Here is a 21,199-nt window from a genome sequence, read left to right as displayed (position 1 = left end):
CAATCATTTTACTCGAGCGGCCTGTGGGACAAGTATACCAATGCCCTAAGAGTGCAGTATAATAATGCTGATTCGACTGTCCAATTCAAAATTACTCATGGGTTGGGCAAGTCAAATCAGTATGGCAATATGTTAAGTAATATGATTTTTGTTTTTATTTTATATTTTTAATGTATTTTAATTAATTTAGATTTTAATTGTTTTATTATTTTTAATGTAACGTAATTTGTAAGAATAGGAGTTGCCATCCAGCGGGGGAATGTGGCCAGCATTATGGGCACCCTTCCGCAGGGATCGGATCTGGGGGACTATTTGTGTTAGTTTTAATTTAGTTTTAATTTAATGGTAAGTTATTTTATAAGGTTAGATTTAGATGCGTTAAAATGTTTTTTTTTTGTGTAACAATTTTTTTGACATTAAGGTAAAATTGTAAAATATAAAACAATACTTATTAAAAAAAATTAAATGTAACGTCTAATATAAATAAATATATATGTTATTTTAATTTAATTTATTGATTTTACAATTTATGTACTCAACTAACATATTTTAAGCACCATGTATACTAACAGAATATCGGTCGACAGACCTGAAATAAAGATTTTCAATTACAATTCCAATCTCATATCTCACACTCCGCTATCGCTAACTAGTAACTACATATAAATCGCGTTAATTTGGCGTTCTAGCAATTAGAAACGACAATTTGTCCGCTGGTAAAAATTTGCGTTAACTTAAGCCTCAATTAATTCTCAATTTTCCATTTAATTTTTCATTTCCAGGTGGCGCGGATGACTTACTCAGTGTTCGCCGTGTTTTATCAGAGGGGCGGCTGAGCTGACCTTAATATTCACCAGTTTCTACGTTGCTTAGGCTAAACGACGATTCTAACGGCACGAAATCACTCATTTGTTAATTTCTCAATCTCTTCCGTTTCAAATCACTTCATACTACACACACACACACACACACACGCACACGCACAAGCACACGCCCACGCCCACGCCCACGCCCACGCCCACGCCCACGCCCACGCCCACGCCCACGCCCACGCCCACGCACACGCACACGCACACGCACACGCACACGCACACGCACACACACACGCACACGCACACGCACACGCACTCGCACACGCACACGCACACGCACGCACGCACGCACGCACGCACGCACGCACGCACGCACGCACGCACGCACGCACGCACGCACGCACGCACGCACGCACGCACACACACACACACACACACACACACACACACACACACACACACCATATCCCGACTAAAACAATTGCACACCCGGAAACAACGTGTATAACGATAGCGCTGCGTTTCCTGGAACATACTCGTAACACTATTATATATTTAAAAAAAAAGGCGCGAATCTCACTCACTTTCACTTCATTTCGCTGGCACCAATAGCGATCATCAAGATCGTAGGAAATAACATCAAAACCGAAATAAGTATGTTGTTGAACCTGAATCTGGCTCGTGGGGTCACCGATAGACTAAGTAGAAGTACTATATAACAATAAATAGGTAATCTTATTTTGTCATAAACGGTCTGATGTCAAAATCCGAAATTAAATTATTTTGAATTAAACGTTTCTTTTATTAATAGCCGTGCTCGGAATTTATCTGACTAATTGTTAGATTTAGCTCGTTCGACCCTGGCGACCTTTAATGGACCAGGAAAAAAATCAATTCATACCTCATGCATAGTCCTAAAAATACTGCATAAGAAAAATTAAAAAGACGTTATATTGTTGCGGCGTTATTTTTCCTTATCCACTTGACCGTCCGACGATAGCATAGTATCCAAAAAAAATATGCTCTTAACCGTCCGCGGGAACCTTACTATCCAAAGGGGTGGAAGATAGAATTGATTTCAGAGCCATCTAACGGAATATTTCGGCATTATTTACTAATTCTCTTGATGCGATATAGTTAGGTCAAAAAAAAATTTGATGGCAGTGTAGTTATAATTTTTGTAGAAAGTGGTGAATGCGCTGCGCGGGGCGTGCGTCGCTAAAAAACCCCGGACGGTTGACAGGAAAACAGTCTCGCGGGCCGGACGGTTGAGTGGATATATTAATTATTTTCCACTACCTAAAGGAAAAGAAAGAGATCGCTTTTTAGCGATAAGACTACCTCTTGTTTACCTCTACTTGAGCTGCTGAATTCATTGTACCTATTGTTATCTGTATTGCTGTGCAATCAAGAGTATTTGTATTGCATTGTGGTGTATAACCACAGTGCTAGACTAGCGCTTAAGTCCGGGACTAGGTCGATTGTATAACGTTGTCCCGTGATATTGCATTGCTTAGAGGATATAACCAACGGAGACGCCATGTCTATAATTTTCGGTACAAAATAGTCTGCCGTTTTTTGCGGGGGAGGGGTACATCAAATGTATTGTAACATCAACATAGCCATGTCAGATAAACGATTGTTTGACATGTGGTTGACCATTGGCCGCCTTTTTTCGACAGAGGGGAACGCCTGTCAATGACCACTCCGTTGGTTATATTCTCTAAATTGCATTGTGCTGAATTGCAAGCCTTCAACCACAGTACGTTAAGGACGCGAGACACATAAATTGGCAAGCATAAGCATAACTTGCCACGGTTACCAGGTAAATTGCGTCAGAAACTAAACTCAATAGAACTCGTATTGTTCACTCAAAGCATATTGATTTACGTGGAAAGTAGCACTCAGTAACTCTACCCAAAACGGGAGTTCCAATGAGTCAAAGTTAGCTATCTATTGCAAAACTTTCACGTAAAATTACATCTTTCGCGTCGATATTAAATTTCTGTTGTCTCTGGAAATTTATGATGGCGTCTTTGGGAGCTTATTAACAAGTCCTAACAGATTGCCTCCGTAATTTGCGATATTAGGTACGGCAGCGTATTTTATATTGTTCGTTTCAGCCTTTGACACTTTACAATTTGATCTTTATATTAGATTTAATGTGTTTATCAAACTGGCATAGGGAATTGGGGATTGGAATGCGGTTGACAGGTCGAAGTATTTAGGTTTTACCTGTCAGTCCTAAGGCCAAGCGCGCACCACGATTTAAATTATTGCGACACGATTTTAGAATCGCGCTGTAATATATCGCAGAAAATCCACTGCGCGCACTGCGATGGAAAAGTCGACGATTTGTTCATTCTCAACATAGATTTCGTACCAGTCGCTTGTCGTGATACGTGTCTTCTTATTTTCCACAAAGGTGATATCCTTCTATTTAATTAATTAAACGGTCAACATCTATCGTCTCATCTTGTGGTTCCATTGGAGAAGCAGGTTCCGATATGTTGACGCTTGGAGAACCAAATGCCGACTGAAGTCCGGGGTGCGATTTTATAATCGCAGTGCGCTCGGGGCCATACAGCTCCGTATGCTGCAATTCACTTTGCGATAATCGCGTCGCGAGCAGTCGCGGAAAAATGTGACAAATCACAATTTTAAAATCGCTGTGATTTTATTGTCGCATATGCGTGCACTGCCATATAAACTCATACGTTACATTTCTGCGACTAAATTATCGCGCGACAAAAAGTCGTGGTGCGCGCTTGGCGTAAGATAAGTGTCAATTTTTTTTTATTTTTTGCCGTGGATGCTAGCATTTACGCCAAAACTCGTGGAACCAAACTACAGACAGGTAAAACCTGTGCTGGCTCCATCTAAGGTTCTAAGGTAAGGTGGGGTAAGACTATCATTTGTATGTAATCCTCATACTGATACTGTTTGTCTTGTTCCGAGCAAAATAAACTGTTAAACTGACCCCACCTTACCTTTTACAAACATGTGACCGTTGCCAACCCCATTGAAACAGCTACTAGGATTCTTTTCAAAAGGAACGTTGTCTTTTATTTGCTTAATATTTGCTGACGAGGCTTTATTTAGAAATTGAGGATTTATGCGATGTTCAAGCCCCGCATAATCTGCATAAATAGGTACCTACGGGTAGAACCCTTAAAAGAAATCATATTTTTTATTCTCTGTCACTCAACAACACACAATTTTGTTTGAGTTTTTCCTTAACTGTAACAATAAAGTTTCTCGAATAACTTACCTTTGATAATTTGCGAAGGCGGTGCCGCCTTCCTTTCGCGACGGATTTCCAGTAGGTACCTATACCTACTTAAGTCTATTGTTCGAAGGAAAAATGAAGCGACAAAATTTGTGATATTAAGAACAAACAATACCGAGTTTTAAATTAAAAAGCGGAAGAAGTATTTGTTGAGTGAAGGTCAGATCCATTAGAAATTAAAATGGAAGTAGAAAGTTTCAAGTGGGATCGGCAAGGAGCAATAGCGTCTCGACAGGTGCTCGCAAACTTTGTTAATAAAAACGATATTGAATGCCAGCAGATCCCCGGGATTTAATCTTCTTATTCTGTTTTTATACGACGCTGACATCAAATTTTCGATATTTTTCCCGTGAATAGGTAATGAATAAGGTACCTATATTATACGAAAATACCAAATTATTATTGAAAATGGTTCTAGTCGCAAAACTATGCAAGTAATCACTGAATACCTACTCAATTTATGTTATTACATATTCAAGTTAAGTTTTGGTATTCGATATTGCAAAAGTATGTGTAACTATGTCGACATAAGTAATTTAAATGCTACAGGTAAACTTGAATTATTAAACTATGTTTAGTAATTTTGATTAGGTAGGTGTCTAACTACATTTTAAGCTCATGGTGTTTGTTATACAGGGTGAAAACTCAACCACCAGCCATACTCTGCGTAGGGACTTTATTGGTCATACTAAACAACTTTTGTTATGGGACCAATGGCGAAATCGCGAAAATAAAATTGGCTGTTTCATACATTCCAGCTGAATTGATGCGGTGCCGCTGATTTCTGTGAGACAGCCAAATTATATTTCACCGCATATATTTTGAGAATGACCCCTGGGTGAACCCACTGCACCTTAACAATAGAGAATATTACGCAAAACTCTGCCTAGAGGGCGTCACTAGAACAATCACAGGGCCTACCGTGAAACACGACAATCGAAAGTTCGGTTTCTGCCTCTCTCTAGCACTCTTGCTTAATTAGATCGATAGAGAGGCAGGTAACGCTATTTCGATTTTCGCGTTTCGCGGCAGGCCACCTGCAAACAAATCGCCTTGATGCATCGATGTCATAGTGAAAACTTGTCAAAAAACTGTTTAAGGCCTAGTATATATATCTATGCTATACAATGCAGTAAATACTCCCTATTGGTCTTATCTTCCTTATTACGGATTCCTCTACACAAATGATGCCGGCCGCAATGGGTTTAAGTTAATAGGCTTTACGGAATGGCTCCGCTGGGCCAGTTTCATAGAGCCCTTGTGGGAGCCAATTTTCGGCTGCTAACATGTTACATAAACACTTCCGGCTTGTTATATTAATTTCACTGATACTGTTATTTATTACTTAGATTTAATATATTACGCATTGGGATTTTGACAACTTGCTTTAGTAGTCCCAAGGGCGTATTCTTACTAAAATAACAGGTTATGAATTTGATCCAGTGTAAATAATCGATTTTTTTGTGATGTAATTAATGGACGACCTATTCATTAACAGGTTAAATATAAAAGCAGTAAATAGCAATTAATATTTGATCCCGGATTATCCGGCAGCTGTCTTCACAATAATTGACTGGTTTTACCGTCGACTTGATCCGCATCCGCATTCGGGGGCTTACCACAAAAAAACGAAAATCGAAATGTCGGTATCTGCCTCTCTATCGCTCTTGCATATTCGAGGAATACAGAGGCAGATAAAGAAATTTCGATTTTTTTTTCGCGGTAGGGTCTCATATCTAATGATTTATTATTGATATTATGTCTTTTAATTGTTGATCAGCAGAATACGTGTCAGGTAAGATTCCCCACTCTTTCGTTTAAAAATATTGAGTACCTAGGAAATGTTAGTTTTCACCACACTTGCTCGTAAAAGGTGTAATTACGTAGGTACCTACACTTAGACGTTGTGGCCCGTAAATCCTAAATTTTAAACTAGCCCAATATTTTTCTCAAAAATGGACGGCAAAGTCGACTTTGCCGTCTAAAAATTAGGTCGCGAAGCGCGTAGTTTATGGTCAGTCAAAAATTAAAAAGTTAAAAACATTGCAGTCTCGATTTTGGGACTGCAATGTTGCATACAAATTCCATTATTTGTCGAGTTCCAAACTTTTTAAAAGTTGAAATGACCATATCAAATGAAGGCACAGGCCCATTAAACAGCCAAACAGATGATTAGTACCGCGACTATTTAACTGTCTCAAATAGTTTGGCGTATTTTTGGCAGAAAAATACACTTCTATTTTTTTATTAAAAAAATAAAAAGGCGGCAAGGGCTTTTTTTCTGTGAAAATATATCCGTAAGAACGTTGCTTTTGTAAAATATTTCTATGATATTTTATTTCTTGCACCATTTTTGAGAAAAGCACTATATATGACTCGGCTGGAAGGCTACTTGCTGGCTTCGGATTCAATTAAACGGACTCCCAAGGTCGTCCGTTTAAAACGAATCCTCAGCCTGCAAGTAGCTACTTCCGAGCCTCGACAATAATGTACTATTATCACACTAGATAGGCCATGCGGTCAGTAAATCCTAAATTTCTGATTCACTGCCGTATTCGAACTTTAAGATACGTCAATTAATAGATCTAGAAACGATATGGATTAGATGTGTCAGTGTCAAAAGTGACGTATTTGTTTGAAGAAACGTCACATTTGACACTGACATATCTAATCCATATCGTTTCTAGATCTATTAATTGACGTATCTTAAAGTTAGAATCGGGCCGTCAGATTGATTTCAATACTTTACAGGTTTCTTTAAGTATGCAACAACATTTCAAGCGATGATTATTGAGTACCTAATTTCAGAGAAAAGTGCGATAATGTCTTCGAGAAGTGTTTGTTTACATGATAGGACAGTTAAGGTTGAATACACTTTAGTACTATTATTTATTCTGTGGCGTAGTCTGCTTCGATACTATTGTTAGAGTTAGACCAAGAAAAGCCTACAGAGATTTTGATAGCCCACAAGTGTTATTTTAAAGGTCATACTTCTATGAAAATATGACGTATGGCTATCAAAATCGCTGCAGACTATTCTTGGTCTAACCACAGAAGAAATAATAGTACTACCATACAGAAAGGACACTTCCTACAAACCCGAAGTTTGACAGCGATTCAGGGTCGAATCATGCTATCCTTTTCTAATATATAGCCCTATCACTTTCGGCTATTTAGGGTTGTCAAAATTCAAGTGATTATCTTATGAATCTTATCTGTGGTCCATTAAGCAACCCTAATAATTGCTCGGAGCAATGCTGAGCAGAACGGTGCCGAGTTCGACCGAAGTCAGGAGTGTCTCCTCACTGGTCTAACTCTATACTTACTGACCCTTGTATCAGGACGTACACAGTATGTTTACGGAGCTTGGCTTCACACGGTCCCGTTTTAAAGGAAGGCGGACTAAGACAGAGAATGATAGATTTGGGCAGTGGTTACAATCGGTTACCGAGAACTAATCTCAGGCGAACTGAGATACGTGTGATCTGAGATCGGGTGATTATTCTTTTAAAAGTTATTCCATATAATTTTAGACAAATCAAGGTACTTCGGGTTCTGAAACTATTGAATATTGTGGTCCCTTATTTATTTAATGAGAGTTTTTTTTATCATTGTTAGAATTTTAAATATGTTATCTATCAATACAAAAGGTACGTTTTGTACACCATTCTTACTCGTAACCCATTTAATTATGTGTCAACTTATTCAGTAATATTTTAACATCGATATAGGCAAAGAATATTTATTTAACTACGTCGATGATATTAGCAGTATTTGTGATGAGATTGATGATGATTGGATTCTTTGTGTTGTGAATTCCATTCTAGCATTACTAAGCCGATTTTTAAGAACATGTTGTTCGTTATTTTTGCAAATTTTTAATGCGACTTCCACAATAAAAAATAAATTAAACTTTTACTTTTATAAAGTCTCGGACATAGTTTGCTGACGGTAAAATTTTAATACTTAATCTACTCAAAGCTTAAAGTTTTTAGTAACTGGAGACGCCTTGGCTGTCATTTTCTGTACAACACAGTCTGCGAATTTTTGCGGGGGAGGGGCACGTCAAAAGTATGGCTATTTGTACATGATTTGTACGTAACGTACAAATAGCCATGTCAGATTAAACGTCAGTCCATAGAAAAGTTTGCACAATTCTGCAAAGTTTTCGGCAGAGGGGTAAGTTCTTAAAGGTGACTGCGGTTATTAAAAGCTCGAAGACACAAAGTTACGGATCCCAAGATCAAATTTATACTGGTCCACATAAATCAAGTGCTCGTAAAACAATATAAATAGCAGCTCTGGGATCCCTCCAAGTACTTTGCAGCGTTAAGTAATCCTTTGAACTCGCGAATTGATTCATCGCGTATTTGTCAGCGTGATGAATCACCCTGGAACCTTTTTCAAGGGACACTCCGTGTGTGATTTAGTGAGTCACCTTAAAGAGAATTCATTTTCAGATAAAAAGTACCTACGTAATTATTAAGGATGACGCACGCTAGACCGGGCATTGCCCGGTCCGGGGCGTCCGTCGTATCCTTCTTTGTACGGCTGATCGGTGATCACGTGGTGTTTTCCATAGAAAACAACGCGCCGGAAGCTCCGGGCCGGCCCAGGCCCGGTCTAGCGAGAGTCAACCTTTATTCGCAGTTATTTTTAAAGAATTGACCAGTTACTGAAACAGTTGCAGTGTATTTTACAATTATTGTAACTGTTTCTCTATTACAACTGTTTCATTGCCCTTTACGTCTATTGCAGACGATTTATGGTGTAACATACGCTACACCGCCTGGGACGGAATTAAGAAACGCAGGGATGCCCAGCACCTGCATTACCCTCTCGGCTTCACTGTCTTACAACTACAACAACTGTTTAACATGCGTTTAACTAACAGTTTTTTACTTGGCAGAGCAGTCGCGGTCACGTTGAAAGACAAACGATCCTACGCCAGTTCTCCCTGGCAGATGCTTCTCTGGCACATGTGTTGTTGGTGAGGGCTTTTATCTGATCCGTCCAACGCATTGGGGAACGTCCTCTTGACCTACAGCCATTGACCCGTCCCTGGACAACAAGTCTCTCAATGGCCTGCTTTCCACGTCGCGTCACATGTCAAAGTATCTTAGTCAGATTAACAGTAGGTACCAACGTATTAGCGAAAAAGACAATAGAATAGGACATAGGTACATAAAATAGTTTCATGTTCATCATTCCATGAGACGCAGTGAAGCACTTAAACCTTTCATATATAGTACTTACCCTTTTAATAATATTAGGGTGCGTAAAGCGTATGCGTCGGCAAGAGGCTGCCGCGACCCGGCAGCGGCTGCCCGGCAGTCGCCGCACTACTTTAGGGATTTGTATGACACACCGTCCGATGCAGGCGGCAGAGTGGCGCGGCCGGGGGCATGGCTTGCGCGCGACCTCGGCCGCGCCGCCGAGCCGCTCCCGTAGCGGTATGGCAGCGCTGCCCAACTCGTGTCGGTCGCAAAAATAGCGGCTTGCGAAGAAAACGACGAGTATTTAGTGGACCTTATCTGATAACTGCCTTCATCAGCTCTGGACGTATACATACAATGAATAGATTCTACTCCTCTTTGATGAAAGTAAAATCTACATTATTTCATCATCTTCTTCTTCGTCCTGAAGCAGTAGCTCCACGAGTTTTCGCTTTCGTATATTTAAATTGTCAGACATCGTAATTTTAAATAATACGCAACTGAATTGCACAACTGCTAGCACTGACTCCTGTGTGACTACTGCACGTGGCAGTCGGCAGTCGCCGCCCGGTCGCGCCTGTCCGAATGCTTACGGCGGCGCCGCCTAGCTGCCACGTTCGGCGGCGGCGGTCGGTCGCGGCTGCCGGGCTGCGGCAGCGTCTTGCCGAATGCTGTCTTAAGACAACATGCCAACCGTTTCTTCTTCGTAGCCAACAAAACACAAACTGTCACTGTCTTACTAATATCGAAGAGTGATAGAGAGACAAAAGCGTTTAATTGTCGTAAACAATTGACATCTTGCGGCAAAAATGCCGCAACAGTAATGCAGCTGCAGTTGCCTTCCGAATGTAGTCCTAATTGACCGAAGCGTAGCGTAGGTCTACGTTTTGACTCGGGCATTTTGCTTTTGTATGTCCGGATGTTCTCCTCTACAGGTCCCAATTCTCAACCGATTCTCGTGAAATTTTGTGACCAGATTCTATGAATAAATTTTTTTTTGTCAATCTCGTTAATAAGTACCGTAAAACACTACAACAATGCCCTTTCAACATAACTTTGCCCACCGCATCACAGTTTTAGTACCTACAAGAGAAACAGAGTTACACTTTCTGAAGAAAGTGTATCTGTAACTACTTTAAAACCTTATTATTGTAAGTAACGTTGACACCGTTTACATATCAAAGTTACGAACCAGAACGAACTTAAGAAATTCGTTACTATTTTGTTAATTTAACAGTTTCATTTCACTGAGTGTAGGCTGTAGGCTATTCGAAAAAAACTCGATTTGCTCGCTCGCAATATATTTCCAGTTGTAAAATTTGTATTACGGCACGGAAAAAGGAAGGGATAGCTTCTGAATGAGCCGTTCGCACACGATCGCCGGCTAATGGCGATGCGCACTCTCCCTTTTATTGGAACCCTTGCAACCCGTAAAAGATGATAGTTTTCAGTTTATTGGCGTAGTTACGCTTTATAGGGACACGTTTGGAGTGTGGATTCATTTGTATTTTAGTGACGTTTTAAAGGTTTATTAAAGCGGATTTCTTTTATCCCTGGACGCAGACTGATGGGTGGAAATTATTTTGGGTGAACCGCAAAAATATTCTCGTAACACCATGTAATCAATTAACTTAACCTTCTAAGGGCCACTTGCACCGGTCACAAACCCGGGGTAACTGGTAAATCCTGTATTTGCCAGTACTTTTTGACACTGGGTTAAGAGTTTAACCGGTTAACCCCGGGTTAGTGGAATGGTGCAAGTGACGCTAAGTCCCTGCGTTTTTTTTTACAAATTCCAAAATCTATTTGAACTTTTTTGTGTAACTAAGGGTTCCCATTTCAAAAACAAAACAATTGCTTCTACTGGGTCTCAGGAGGTTAAGATAAATTGCAGGTCGTTCACTAGTCTTAGTTACGTAATTTTTTTTGGAATTCACCCATATGAACTTTTAGGGATTTTTATTTGAAGAAGTTAGTAGAGTTAGACTAAGAAAATTTTGCAGCGATTTTGACAGCCCCACGCTGTGCCAGTGTTATTTTAAACGTCAAACTTCTACGAAATTATGACGTACCTATAACTTACTTGCGTGGGCTATCAAAATGGCTGCAGACTTTTATTGGCCTAACTTTAATCGCTATCTGTCACTGAACACTTTTCTTTACCAAAAATCACGCAATGACAGCGTTCTCGAGCAACCGATGAAAATATAGCGAGATACGAAGGCATACTAAAATTCCTGGACTGGCCACTAGAAAAAATAAGTCGTCTCATAGTAAAAATAAGTCGTCGAGTATATCAGAATCCAAAAACTTCCAGTATGGCCCACGAGAGAGATAATAATAGCTGGTTATCGAGAAGTAATTCAGTAAAGGTCAGATTGCTTACATTATTAACATGCTTCGTTAGCCGTTCATTAGTAGGTTTACGACGAAGTACTTATTATATTCCGTTCCTGGAAATGTTGTTTCCTCGTTAATATGGTGTTTATGGAATTTCCCAGGAATACGATTTACCAGAAAACAATTGTTGATGTGTTTAGCTAAACATCTGTATAACATGTAGAATACGTAGATTTTAATGCTCACATATTAAGAAGAAAAAAATATAATTCCATGCTGCTATTGCTTTAAAATCTCATATCTTTTGATTATCCTCGGGCTGAGCTTACTTCATTTTTAACAACCCATTTCATGTTAAACCTCGGAGGCAGACGGAAATCTCAAATCACTAATTAAAGCAAGTTTTTGACAAAAAAATCATCTCATTGCTGACTGTACTTTTTCAATCGAGACTATTCTAAAAACCCCACACTTAATTAGGTTTCGTTATACTCGTTAGGTTACTCGATGGTACCATAATATTGCATTGTCATCCGACTTATACATATACTTATATGCTGCAGGCTCATTGAAAGTCGGGAAGTGGGTCAAATTTAACTTGCAAGATTTGGGGCCCGATTCGGATTTTGAAATAGACATCTTTTAGACATCACCAAGTTACGATAACGATATGTTTAAGATCTAACCTGTCAAATTTGACATTTGCGCGCTTCTGGAGATACTCTTGGACGATTTCCACAGGATATGACTTAGAGATCCAATTCACATCTAATAGATATCTTACTCTATCTAACGTAAAAGTGACATTGGTTGCCCGAATTGCGCTGCAAAAGAGAACTAGTTGATATCTAAACTATAACGTATCTAGAATGGATCTAGTACGTGTCGTCTCTTGTGACTATCTTGAAGTTCGAATACGGCAGTTGACTTGTACATGTAACAACATAATACAGAATAACAGTGCAACGTACCTTGTGGCATTTAAAAAAAGTTTGTAGAAATGTTCCTTGTTGACTACAGAACCCTCGACAACAAATACCTATGTGACTATCTATAAATACTGCCATTAAGCATATCAAAAAGTAATTTACGCGCTAGAGCGGCAATGAGCAAGAGATTCGCATTTAATTAACGGCCATCCAACCAAATTGAAATCTCGATCATTACGCACGCCGATCGTCACTTGCTAAATTAAATTTAATAATGTTAGTTGTAATTTCTTATTAATTAGTGCTTGATCAACATTTACACGCCTTTGGAATTTGAAGTAGGTAATCATAGGATACTTATTGTAATTGGATTTACGGCAATCAATCCTACGTGCCTTGCGTGGGTTGACCTAAGTATAGTATGAATAATCTCAGGTGAATTTTTCGGGCTCGGACCCTAATCTGGTAAACAATAGTACATTACTACAGAGGCCGGGACGAAAGGGGTTGCCGGCCGAAGACATATAGACGGCCGAGCGAAGCGAGGCCGGATAGGTCTGAGCGCGGGCAACCCCATTTCCCGCCGAGGTATGTATAGTGCTTTTCTCAAACATGCAATGAAATAAATAAAATAAAAAATCCACGAAACCCAAGTTTTATTTATAGAAAAAACTAAAAGTAAACTACACCCAAAATATAACCAACACGTACCTATATCATTATCACTCGTATGTTTTACACGAGTCGTGTATTTTTACTACCCGTATATTTTCATGTATCTTTGATTTTTTCGCCTTGTATCCGTCTGACTGTCGTTTTCGTCACATAAGTTTACATAGTCTTTCATGTTGATATCATGTTTCACATACATCGTTGCTTTATGCATGGAGTAAATACGTATAATTTCCACAGTGTTGACGAATTTGTAGTTACATTCATTTAAAATATGCCACAAAACTGTACTAATAAACTGTAAGCCATTTTTCTTAGTTTGTCAAATAATAAAATTGCCATAAGCAACCATATACATACTTCATCTTTGACTTGGCGGCAGAGGGAGCATGTTATTTAAAATCAATTCTGCTTACGCTGCCAATTCCAACACCTACGATTACAATTAATATTAATTTCATTATTTCGTCTAGTGATGGGTAGGACATCAATTTAAAATGAGTTTGTATGAGTACCTCATTTTCTAAAATGAGGTGTTACAATGTCTTACTTCAAATGAGGTGAGGTACTAGCATATTTTCAGCGTCGACTATTCCATTAACTCCAACGGCAACAAAAATATTTAATGTATATACATATTTATGTATTCATCACTTCCTTTATAAATAAATAAGTAGTAATATTTCATTGGAGTGCAATTCTGGAGGTTAAGAATAGAACTTTTGGGAGAAAGATAATTTTAGAATCAAACTAAGAACATAAAGTACCTAACTTAATTTGCTGCTTTTATGAAACTTGTTCTAATGTAGCTCTTTTTTATAGTTAGATTGTTTAGACCTCCTCCTTGCTACTTGATATAATTTTAAGTATAATAATCACTAGCGACCCGCCCCGGCTTCGCACGGGTTAGCAAATTATACACCTAAACCTTCCTCAAGAATCACTCTTTTGATAGGTGAAAACCACATGAAAATCCGTCCAGTAGTTTTTAAGTTTATCGCGAACATACAAACAAACCCACAAACAGACAGACGCGGCGGGGGACTTTGTTTTATAATATGTAGTGATATATTTCATAAGTACCTATTAACCATAAAACTACCACAATTTTTAACAAACTAAGGAGAACAAATTCAATATTTTCACAATCATTATTATATAGAAGTGACTAACTTACCACCTATAATTTAACAGTAATATCATCAATATGATAATAAACATAAACAAAGCACCATTCGAGCCGGCCGCACCGTCTACATTTACACTTCATTTTTTCATGCAAAAGGCACCAAGGAAGATCCGCGGGTATATTTACTGGCGAAAACTATGTCCATATTTTGTTATGATTATAAGAATTATTACTAGGTATTAGGTATTAGAGAACTAAAATTAGCTCTAGAGAACTAGAACGAAGTACGGACAAAATAAATATAAATATGTCATAATCATAACTTGTCAGTTCGAAGACGTTTACAAAGAATGTTAATAAAACCGGGCAAGTGCGAGTCGGACTCGCGCACGAAGGGTTCCGTACCATAATGCAAAAAAAAAAAATCGCAAAAAGAAAACGGTCACCCATCCAAGTACTGACCCCTCCCGACGTTGCTTAACTTTGGTCAAAAATCACGTTTGTTGTATGGGAGCCCCATTTAAATCTTTGTTTTATTCTGTTTTTAGTATTTGTTGTTATAGCGGCAACAGAAATACATCATCTGTGAAAATTTCAACTGTCTAGCTATCACGGTTCGTGAGATACAGCCTGGTGACAGACGGACGGACGGACGGGCAGCGAAGTCTTACTAATAGGGTCCCGTTTTACCCTTTGGGTACGGAACCCTAAAAAGTATTGCAAATTCAAATCGGTATAATTTACATCTACATGTTTATTTTACCTATGCAAATTATACTTACTTTTTATTTAATAAACTTGAAACTTATTGAAATTATCATAAATTGTGTACGCTACCGTATTATATTTCAATAATATTTTAGTCACTTAAAGGATTTCTGTTTCTAACCAAGCTTCGTAAATGCCCGCCTGGTATACAGAGGGCGTACCGCGAACCAAGTTCGTCATGTTGCCTCCCTGTCACACTTACGTACGAATTTACAAGTGCGACAGAGAAGCAACACGTCGAAATTCGTTTTGAAGATTGATTTATCGCGCCATTTTGACACGTAAGTTAGGATCAAAAAGGCGTAAGATGTATGAAAGCTTGCAGCGCTTACGCTTGTTGTCTTTCGTGTTTAATTTTTAACGTATTTTCGGTGGTGACGCGAGGCGATATTGAAGTACGGCGCGTGTCTGTCTCACTCCCTCTTTGGATATTTCTAATTCGTTGTTTCATTTTGAGGTATTCATGTCACAAAGAGCCGGTGAGCGGTACAAACTCAACGCTTTTCTCGGTGGACCTTTTGTCGTTGCAATAAGGTTTGTAGTTCGGCAGTTGACAGTGTGGACCATTACGTCCATTACTCGTTTCTTCATTTGAGTTTCGAGTGTCGGCGAGCGGGTGAGGGGTGAGCACCTCGAGCGCCTCGCGCGATCCAGGGACTCTTTTGCGAGGTTATGAGGAGCGTATGAGTTTTCAGGGTCGCGAGTGAAATTGAAAGGATAAGAGTTTTTTGAAATTTGAAGTGTGTGAATGATTTGTGTGGCAAGAGGTGTTTGTGATGCGCGCGAGTAAATGAGTAAAATGAATAGAGGTGTGATGTAAGACATTTTTGCGGTATGAAGTACTGCGACAAATTAACAAAATGAGCGGTACAAATGAGGTGCTTCACGAGTGAGCGACTCAACACTAATTTCGTCGGAACTCATATTAAAGTCAAAATATCAACAACGCACCATAAATCCAATAAAACAGAATGAATATTTTTCAACTTTACCTCCATAACAATTTAAAAAATATAACTACGCGTGTTTGAGTAGACCTTTTTACCGCTAACGTTTAGATGAAATATTTTAAATGTTTTTATTTGTGTAGTTAAATTTATAATCAAAAATTATAAAATTATAGAATGTATTATTTATTAAGTTCATGTTGATTTTATACAAATAAAACTGCAAATTATAGCAAACATTGTTTTTTGTTTTTTTTTTATAGGCGTAGTGGCAGAGTGTCATTACGAACCATAAAGCAAATACTGCCTCTAGTTTTTTTTAATGGATGAATGCCACGATGCTGTGTCACAAATATCTGTAAAATGAAAATTAAAAAAGAGGACTTTGCCGGCCTAGGCCTGCAAGATGTGTATGAAATTCCATTAACGACCTTTTGTCCTAGCCGCACCTGAAACGTCATACTTCGCAGCCTATTATAAGGAACATAACATCAATATTTCATTGCATGTTTGAGAAAAATATATTGTTTCCTTTATGCAGTGGTTACAATGCTTACTGCTAATAGCCCCCCGACTTAAGTAACGGGAACAAACCCATTTAAAAAGCAAATTTACCATCCTAATTATTTGGTTCAAATTCTTGAATCAGCCCATTCGGAGATAGCACGTTTTTGTTATCTCAAAAAACAAGACCACCCTAATTGTTCTCTGAACAAGCTGTCATATGAATTTGAACCTTAATACTATCACGATAGTTGCTTTTTAAACGACATGGTTGCTTTGGCACGAGCTGTAGACCGCTCTTAAAAGAAACAAAGGCTTTGGTTTAACGGATTAGCACCCGAACTCGAAAAATTCACCTGAGATTATTCATACTATACCTAATTGGAGAGTGTGTTATCTAATCTCAAATTAAGTTAATTTTGTTACAGTTCCTTTTTTTGAGGTAAAAAATATTTACTTACATTTATTATATCGACTTATATCGACCGGGATATTGACTGTGATTACCTTTTGTATTATTTTTGAACCCCCGATGATGCAGAGGAACTGCGTTGAAATATATTGCGAGCTCAAAAAAAAAACGGTATATATCCCGGTCGATACGAATATGAGTCTTTACTTATACTGTGGATCATTAAAAACTGTTATTTGTTACATAATCACGAACGTAATTATATATAGGTTTAATTCTGAATAGGTAGGTATCACTGTAGTTATTATTTACCTACTCAAAGATAATTGATAATTTGATATACGAGGGACGTCTGAAAACTTCTAAGCCTAAGATACAAAAACACAATTTTCAAAGGTAAATCACTGTTTATTTTTCGATATAATCTCCTCCCAAATCAATGCACTTTTTACATTTTTTATATAGTGCTTTTAGCCCATTAAAAAAATATTCTTTATTTTGCCCTTCAAAATGCTCCTCTACGGCCGCCTTCATCTCTTCGTCACTAGTAAATCGCTTTCCCCTCAACTCTTTCTTCAAATTATTGAATAGAAAATAGTCGCTAGGGGCTAGGTCGGGGCTGTACGGTGGGTGGTCGATTTCGTCAAAGCCAACTTCCTTCAAAGCACGCCTCGCAACATGAGCGGTGTGGACGGGTGCGTTGTCTTGCAAAAACAAAATTCCTTTCCTTAGTTTACCTCTCCTTTTTTCAACTATTGCTTGTCGTACCTGTCTTACAAGATCTGCATAATAAAGTGCATTTATTGTGGAACCCTTTTCTAAATAATCGATTAAAAGAATACCATCACAGTCCCAAAACACCGTAGCCATTAACTTAGAGGCCGACTTTTGCACTTTAAATTTCTTCGGCGGCCGCTCCCCCTTCTCAATCCACTGCATTGATTCGGACTTACACTCCGGGTCATACTGTCTGATCCATGTTTCATCGACAGTTACTATTCGGGAACAAACTTCGTCTATATTATCTTCGCACAAGTCTAAAAACGCCTGGGAAGTTTCAACACGACGTTCTTTATCGAAGGCAGTAAGCATTTTCGGCACCCAACGAGCACTAACTTTACTCATGTGCAAATGTTCGTGTAAAATTTCTCCGACTCGTTCTTTACTTATACCTAGGACCTCAGCTATTTGCCAAACCTTAATTCTTCTATCTTCCAATACCAACTTTTTGACTTTGGCTACGTTTTCTTCGGTCACTACCGATATTGGCCGCCCTGAGCGGGGGTCGTCTTCGATGGATTCCCGCCCGAGTTTAAATAAGCGACTCCACTTTTTGACTGTGGCATAAGAAGGCCCAGAAGCACCGTAAATAATAGCCATTTCCTCAAAAATACACTGCGGTGATTTTTCACTTTTTGTAAGGAACTTAATTACAGCACGATGCTCAATTTTCGTAATATTCGCTGGTAATTCACACATTATGTAGTTTCTAGTTGAATATCTCGAAACAGAATAATAAAAATCTGACATATTGTTTTCTTAATAATTTATTTTTAAATGGCCTTTCTAGCGGCCAGTATCATAAACACATATACAACCTCGAAATACCTTAGGCTTATAAGTTTTCAGACGTCCCTCGTATATAGGTCAAGTACTTAAGTATGCTCCTACATTTGAACCTAGATCCACCATCATTAAAACAATAAGCCAAACCCGGCAGAGCGTTAAGGTACCGTTCAGATCCTGACAACACCTGCGGCAGCAATTTAGGACTTGCATTCCGGAATTCCGGAATTTCGAAATCTCGGACAAATTTTCCGTTATTACAATTCCGGAATTGATACAACTGAATATCGAAAATTCCGGAATTGGATTTAAGTACTTTTTTTTTAGGTTTTAATACGTTTATTATTGAAAATTGTTAAGAAACTACGCTATACTTGTGTTTTTTTTTGTTGTTAGTGCCTCTTTATAGTAGGTAATTTACTTAATTTAGTGAATATTTAGTTATAGTATAGGAATATTTTACTTTTCCGTTTGCTAAAGCAGTGGGACAATATGGGCTCATAAAAAAAGCAAAGCGATTTAAGTAGGGTAGATATGTATGTTCTGCCTCAGTTTAGGTATTTAAGTCCCCCCCGCGGGGTGGGGGGAGGGGAGGGGGAGGGGGAGGTTCCCCGCGGGGGCGGGGGGAGGGGGAGGGGGGCATTGACCTTGAGGGGAGTGACCTTGACCTTGAGTGACCTTGACCCTGAGTGGCCTTGACCTTGAGGGGGCGTGACCTTGAGGGGAGGGGAGGGGGACCTCGAGGGGGAGGGGAGGGTGCCTAACGGGGTGAGGGGAGAGGGGAAGCGCCTCGGCGACACGTGAGCAAGGTCAATGCCGCGGGTGGGGTGAGGGGTAGGGGGAGGGTGATGGAGCGAGAGGGGAAGCGAACAAAATATGTGTGACAAGGACAAACGATAATAGCGCTTTCGCTGTTACTCCTACTGAAAGATACATAAGACTATCCCGTTCGGTCATTTCCCCCCGCGCCTCATGCCAGATGGCAAACAAGCAGACGACCCCGTCTGACAGTAAGCAGTCACCGTAGCCTATGAACGCCTGCGAATTCAATAGTTTACACGGATGCACTTTTATTTGCGTTTGGTTTTGTCGCTTGTGCTTATCAAATGTATGGAGTTTGTAGTTTACCAACCGCAAAGGGGTTTTTCTTTTATGATACCACATTGGTGGCAAATAAGCATACAGTCCGTCTGATGGTAAGTTGTTACCGTAGCCTTTGGACGCCTGCAACTCTAGGGTGGATACTAGCGCGCTGCCGACTGCCCAAAGATTCAATAACTTTGTTTTAAAATATGAGGCTTATATCGGCGTTTTTTTTAATACCACATCGGTGGCAAATAAGCAGACAACCTCGCCTGACAGTAAGCAGTCACCGTAGCCCATGGAGGCCTGCGAATTCTATTGTTACCACGGATGCATTTTTATTTGCGGTTGGTTTTGTCGCTTGTGCTTATCAAATGTATGGAGTTTATAGTTTACCAACCGCAAAGGGGTTTTTCTTTTATGATACCACATTGGTGGCAAATAAGCATACAGTTCGTCAGATGGTAAGTTGTTACCGTAGCCTTTGGACGCCTGCAACTCCAGGGTGGATACAAGCGCGCTGCCGACTGCTCAAAGATTCAATAACTTTGTTTTAAAATATGAGGCTTATATCGGCGTTTTTTTTAATACCACATCGGTGGCAAATAAGCAGACAACCTCGCCTGACAGTAAGCAGTCACCGTAGCCCATGGAGGCCTGCGAATTCTATTGTTACCACGGATGCATTTTTATTTGCGGTTGGTTTTGTCGCTTGTGCTTATCAAATGTATGGAGTTTATAGTTTACCAACCGCAAAGGGGTTTTTCTTTTATGATACCACATTGGTGGCAAATAAGCATACAGTCCGTCTGATGGTAAGTTGTTACCGTAGCCTTTGGACGCCTGCAACTCCAGGGTGGATACAAGCGCGCTGCCGACTGCCCAAAGATTCAATAACTTTGTTTTAAAATATGAGGCTTATATCGGCGTTTTTTTTAATACCACATCGGTGGCAAATAAGCAGACGACCTCGCCTGACAGTAAGCAGTCACCGTAGCCCATGGACGCCTGCGAATTCTATTGTTACCACGGATGCATTTTTATTTGCGGTTGGTTTTGTCGCTTGTGCTTATCAAATGTATGGAGTTTGTAGTTTACCGACCGCAAAAAGATCCAGATTTTTTTTATATACTACGCCGGTGGCAAACAATCATCCGGCTCACCTGATGGTAAGCAGCCACCGTAGCCTTTGGTCGCTTGCAAGTTCAGACTTTTGAAACATATACATCATCATCATCATCATCATCATTATCATTATAAAGGCCCTCAGGAAAACTTCGACCTCCCCCTGCTCATGTAGTATTTGGGTTGGTTTTGTCCCTTTTGGTTATCAAATGTAGTTTGTAGTTTACCTACTGCAAAAGGTCCAAATTTTTTTGTTTTTATAATACGTGGGTGGCAAACAAGCACACGGCCCGTCTGGTAGTGAGCAGTCACCGTAGCCTATGGACGCCTGCAATTTCGAGATGTTACATGCGCGTTGCCGATCGTTGAGATGTAGACCGTGAAGTTCGAAAACAAAAAGTCGTATG

This window comes from Cydia fagiglandana, chromosome 12 (assembly GCF_963556715.1).
Source record: "Cydia fagiglandana chromosome 12, ilCydFagi1.1, whole genome shotgun sequence".
Taxonomy (NCBI): domain Eukaryota; kingdom Metazoa; phylum Arthropoda; class Insecta; order Lepidoptera; family Tortricidae; genus Cydia; species Cydia fagiglandana.
This window is presented reverse-complemented; position numbering follows the sequence as displayed.